This window comes from Papio anubis, chromosome 9, assembly GCF_008728515.1.
Source record: "Papio anubis isolate 15944 chromosome 9, Panubis1.0, whole genome shotgun sequence".
Classification (NCBI taxonomy): domain Eukaryota; kingdom Metazoa; phylum Chordata; class Mammalia; order Primates; family Cercopithecidae; genus Papio; species Papio anubis.
The window spans coordinates 36,631,544-36,637,362 of record NC_044984.1 but is presented as its reverse complement, the minus strand read 5'-3'; positions in this window follow the sequence as shown (position 1 = coordinate 36,637,362).

The window sequence follows — 5,819 nt, the reverse complement described above, 5'->3', positions numbered from 1 at the left end:
AGCAGGATTCAAGGGCTAACGTTCTCATGACATTGTTTCTAACTTTTTTAGATTGCAATGATCACATCTTTCTCTGAATTTCTATGGTCAAACAATTCAGCAATAATTTAAATTTCTTTCTTTATTTATCTATGATGGAGTCTTGCTCTGTTGTCTAGGCTGCCAGGTAGGAATGCAGTGGCACGATCTCGGCTCACTGCCACCTCTGGCACCCAGGTTCAAGTGATTCTCTTGCCTCAGCCTCCTGAGTAGCTGGGATTACAGGCATGCGCCACGATGCCTGGCTAATTTTTGTATTTTTAGTAGAGACGGAGTTTCACCATGTTGGCCAGGCTGGTCTGGAACTCCTGACCTCAGGTGATCTGCCCGCCTTGGCCTCCCAAAGTGTTGGGATTACAGGCGTGAGCCACTGTGCCCGGCCCTACTTTATTTAGATTTAAAATTGCTTTGTGTAGGAGATTGAGTAGCATCCCCCTCAAGACTCATGTCTATCCAGAACTTTAGAATGTGATTTTATTTGTAGATAGGGTCTTGGCAGATGTAACGAGTTTAGATGAGGTCATTTGGCAAGGGTGAGCCCTAAATCCAATGACTGGTGTCCTGATGAGAAGAGGAAATAAGAGGACAAGACACAGAGAGACATGTGTCTTGGGAAGAAGCCCATGTGAAGACAGAGGCAGGAATTGGAGTGATGCTGCTACAAGCCCAGGAATGCCAGGAGCCACCCTGGAGGAGGCAAGGAAGGATCTTCTCCTAGAGCCTTTGAGAGGAGTGCAGACCTGTTAAGACCTTTATTTTGAACTTCTAGCCTACACAGCTGTGGAAGAAGAAATCTCTGTTATTTTAAGCTACCGAGTTTGTGGTAATTTACTAAGGCAATCCTAAAACACACTTTGTATTAATTTTTATCTAATGTATGTATGGTAGCTTTAGCTCTTTAACTACATCCGAAGTCTCTACAGAATAAGGACCCCTGTGCTCTTCTAATATTCCCTGGAATGTTTTATGTAGGGCTAAAACAGTAATGTAAAAATATCTATATTTTTTTGCATTTTACTTTTGTTGTTGCGATACGTCATGCACAGTATAAAGTGCAAACATCTTAAGTGTAGAGCTTATGACTTAAAAAAACCCACCATAATGGAATCACTACCCAGATCAATGTGGAAGACACCCACAGCACCCCAGAATCCTCCCTTGTACCTTTTCCTAGTTAGAATCACTAGTTGAACTTCGATTGCCATATATTAGTTTTACTTGTTTGTGAACTTTATATGAATAGATTCATCCAGAGGCTTCTGTCAACCCTGTGCTGTGAGGTTCATTCATATTTTTACATCTAACAGTTTCCACTTCATTTAAAATTTTTTAAAAATGGTGTTGTAAATTGGCAATTTATAACTGTATGTATTTATGGAATACAGAGTGGCTGTGATGTATGAATACAAAATGTAATAATCACATTAAGGCAATTTGAACATTTATTGCCTCACATACTTATTTTTTTTTTTTTTTGTGGTGCGAACATTTGAAATTTGCCCTCAGTGGTTTTGAAATGCACAATACTTTATTATTGACTATATTCACCATGCTGTGCAGTAAATCTCAAAAAAAAACCAACACTTAGTTTTCCTGTCTGAGACTTTGTATCCTTTGACCATCATTTTCCCATTGTGCCCACCTTCAGCCTCTGTAAGTGAGAATACGTGGTGTCTTTCTGTGCTTAGCTTATTTCACCTAGAATAATGTTCTTTAATTCCATCCATGTTATTGCAAATACCAGAATTATTTCCTCCTGCTCCTCTTCCTCCTCTTCCTCCTCCTCCTTCTTCTCTTCCTCCTCCTTCTATTTATTATTAAGAGATCAGTGCTTGCTCTGTCACCCAGGCTAGTCTAACTCCTGGCCTCAAGTAATCCTCCAGCTTTAGCCTCCCTAGTCGCTGGTAGTATAGGCACAAGCCTATAAATTTTGAACCATACCCGGTTCAAAATTTCCTTCTTTTTAAAGTCTGAATAGTGTTCTGTTGTGTATCTATACCACATTTTTCCTTATCACTTCATCTGTTGATGGACACTTAGGCTCATTCCATAGCTTGACTATTGTGCATATTGCTGCAATGAACATGGGAGTGTACATCTCTTTGACAAGCTGATTTCCTTTCTTTTGGGTAAATACCCAGAAGTGGGATTGCTGGATCATATGATAGTTCTATTTTTAGTTTTTTGAGGAACCTCCATCCTGTTTTCCATAATGGTATACTAATTTACATTCCTACCAACAGTGTACAGGGGTTCCTGTTTTTCCACATCCTCACCAACTTGTTACCTTTTGTCTTTTTTTTTTTTTTAATAGTAGCCATTCTGACAGGTGTGAGGGGATATCGCATTGTGGTTTTGATTTGCATTTTTTTGATGATTAGTGGTGTTGAGCATTCTTAAATATATCTGCTAGACATTTGTATGTCTTCTTTTGAGAAATGTCTATTCAGATCTCTTGTTCAGTTTTTAAACTGGATTATTGGTGTTTTTGGTATTGACTCTTCCTTATATGTTTTGGATGTTCACCCCTTAACAGATGTATGGCTTGCAAATATCTTCTCCCAATCTGTAGGTTGTCTTGTCAGAGTTAATTGTTTGCTTTGCAGAAGCTTTTTGGTTCAATGTAATCCTATTTGTCTATTTTTAGTTTTGTTGCCTGTGCTATTGCAGTCAAATCCCAAAACATTGTTGCCCAGACCAATGTCAAAGTGTAGGTTTCCCCTATGTTTTCTTCTAGTAGTTTTAGTTTGAGGTCTTATGTTTAAATCTTTAATCCATTTTGCGTTTATTTTTGTATATGGTGTGAGATAAAGGTCCAATTTCATTCTTCTGCATGTAGATATATCCAGTTTTTCCAATACCATTTATTGAAGGGACTATCCCTTTCCCATTGTGTATGGCATTTTTGTTGAAAATCAATTGACAATATGTGCATGCGTTCATTTCTGGGCTCTCTATTCCCATCCATTGGTTGATGTGCCTATTTTTATGCCAGTATCATGCTGTTTTCATTACTGTAGCTTTAAAATATAATTTGACATCAGGTAGTATGAGGCCTCCAGATTTCTTCTTTTTGTCCATGATTGCCTTGGCTATTTGTAGTATTTTGTAGTTCCATGTGAATTTTAGGATTTTAAAAATATTTTTGTGAAAAATGACATTGCAATTTTGATAAAGATTGTGTTGAATCTGTAGATCACTTTGGGTAGGATGAACATTGTAACAATATTAATTCTTTCAATTCATGAACACAGCTATCTTTCCATTGATCTGTGTCTTCAATTTTTTCATAAATGTTTTATAGTTTTCAGTGTGCGAGTCTTTTACCTCCTTGATTAAATGTATTCCTAAGTATTTTATTTTTTGGTGGCTATTGTAAATGGGATTGTTTTCTAGATTTCTTTTAATACATTTTTATTAAATGACTATACCACTGTTTATTCATTCTGTTGTTGAAGCTCATTTGGGTCCTTTCTGGGTTTTGGCTATTGATAATGTTGCTCTGAACATTCCTATATGGTATTTTGGTGCACATTTAAACACCAGGGTATATACTGTTGGTCTATAACTAGGAGTGGATTGCTGAGTCATGGTTCAACATGGTTCATCCATATTCTTGTGTGGTTCAGTAGTTTGTTCTTTAAAAGAAAATTCTTCATTTTTGTAGGTACATAGTAGGTGTATATATTTATGGATTATATAAGATACTTTGGTACAGGCATGTAGTGCATAATAATATGGATAAACAGGGTATCTGTCACCTCAAGCATTTATCCTTTGTGTTACAAACAACCCAATTATACTCTTTTAGTTATTTTAAAATGTACAATTAAATTAGTTTTGACTATAATCAACCTGTTGTGCTAGCAAGTACTAAGTCTTATTAATTCTTTCTAACTAATTTTTTTGTACCCATTAACCATCCCCCCATTCCCCACTATCCTTCCTAGTCTCTGGTAACTATCCTTCTACTCTCTATCTTCATGAGTTCAATTATTTTAATTTTTAGCTCCTACAAATAAGTGAGAACATGCAAAACTTGTCTTTCTGTGCCTGGCTTACTTCACTTAACATAATGTCCTCCAGTTCCATCCATGTTGTTGCAAATGACATGATCTCATTCTTTTTAATGGCTGAATAGAACTCCATTGTGTGCATGTAGGTTTCTTTATGCACTCATTTTATTTATCCGCATTTTCTTTATCCACTCATCTGTTGAGGGACACTTGGGTTGCTTGGCTATTGTGAATAGTGTTGCAATAAACATGGAAGTGCAGATATCTCTCTGATACACAGATTTCCTTTCTTTGGGGTATGTGCCTAGGAGTGGGATTGCTGGATCATATGGTAACTGTATTTTTAGGTTTTTGAGGCACCTCCAAACTGTTCTTCATAGTGGTTGTACTAATTTATGTTCCCACCAACAGAGTACAAGGGTTTCCTTTTCTCCACACCCTCACCAACATTTATCATTGCCTGACTTTTAGATAAAAGCTATTTAAACTGGGATGAAGTGTATATTATTATGGCTTTGATTTGCATTTCTCTGATCATCAATGATGTTGAGCACATTTTCATATCCCTGTTTGTCATTTGTATGTCTTCTTTTGAGAAACATCTATTCAAGTCTTTTGTTCATTTATTAATTAGATTATTAGATTTTTTTCCTATGAATTGTTTGAGCTCATTATATATTCTGGTTATGAATCTGTTGTCAGATGGGTAGTTTGCAAATATTTTCCCCATTCTGTGAGTTGTCTCTTCACTTTATTGATTGTTTCCTTTGCTGTGCAGAAGCTTTTTAACTTGATGTGATCCCATTTATCCATTTTTGCTTTGGCTGCCTGTGGATATGAGGTATTACTCAAGGAATCACTGCACGTTCCAATGTCCTGGAAAGTTTCCCCAATATTTTCTTATGGTAGTTTCATAGGTTGAGATCTTAGATTTAATTCTTTAATCCATTTTAATTTGATTTTTGTATATGGTGAGAGATAAAGTTCTAGTTTTATTATTTTGCATATAGATATCCAGTTTTCCCAGCACCATTTATTGAATAAACTGCCTTTTCCCCAATGTATGTTCTTGACACCTTGGTCAAAAATGAGTTCACTGTAAATGTGTGAATTTATCTCTAGGCTGTTTTTTTTTCATGGGTCAATATGTCTGTTTTCATGCCAGTACCACACCATTTTGATTATTATAGGTCTATAGTAAGTTTGTTCCTTTTTATTACTGGATAGTATTTCATTGTTATGAATCTACTATAGTTTCTTTGTTCATCTGTTGATGGATATTTGGATCATTTCCAGTTTGGGATTATTGCAAATAAAGCTATGTGAAAATTCATCTTTTCATGAACATATGCTTTCATTTCTCTTGGATGTGGACTATATAGGAATGGAATTTCTGGATCACACAGTAAGCATAAATTTAACTTTATAAGAAACTGTTCAAGTTTTCCAATGGTTGTACCATTTTATACTCCAGCTAGCAGAGTATGAGGGTTTTAGTAGCTGCACATCATTGTCAACACTTACTATTGTCAGTTTTTATAGTTTTAAGCATTTGAGTAAGTGTGAAATGATATTTCTTTGTGGTTTTATTTGCATTTCCCTAAATGAGTATATTAAATACCTTTTCATTTGTTCTGCAGGGGTTCTTTTATGAAATGTCTGTTCAACTCTTTTGCCCAAGTTTTTTATTGAGATTTTTGTCCTTTTATTGTTGATTTATAGGAGTTCTTTTACATATTCAGGATTCACTCTTGGTCAGATATT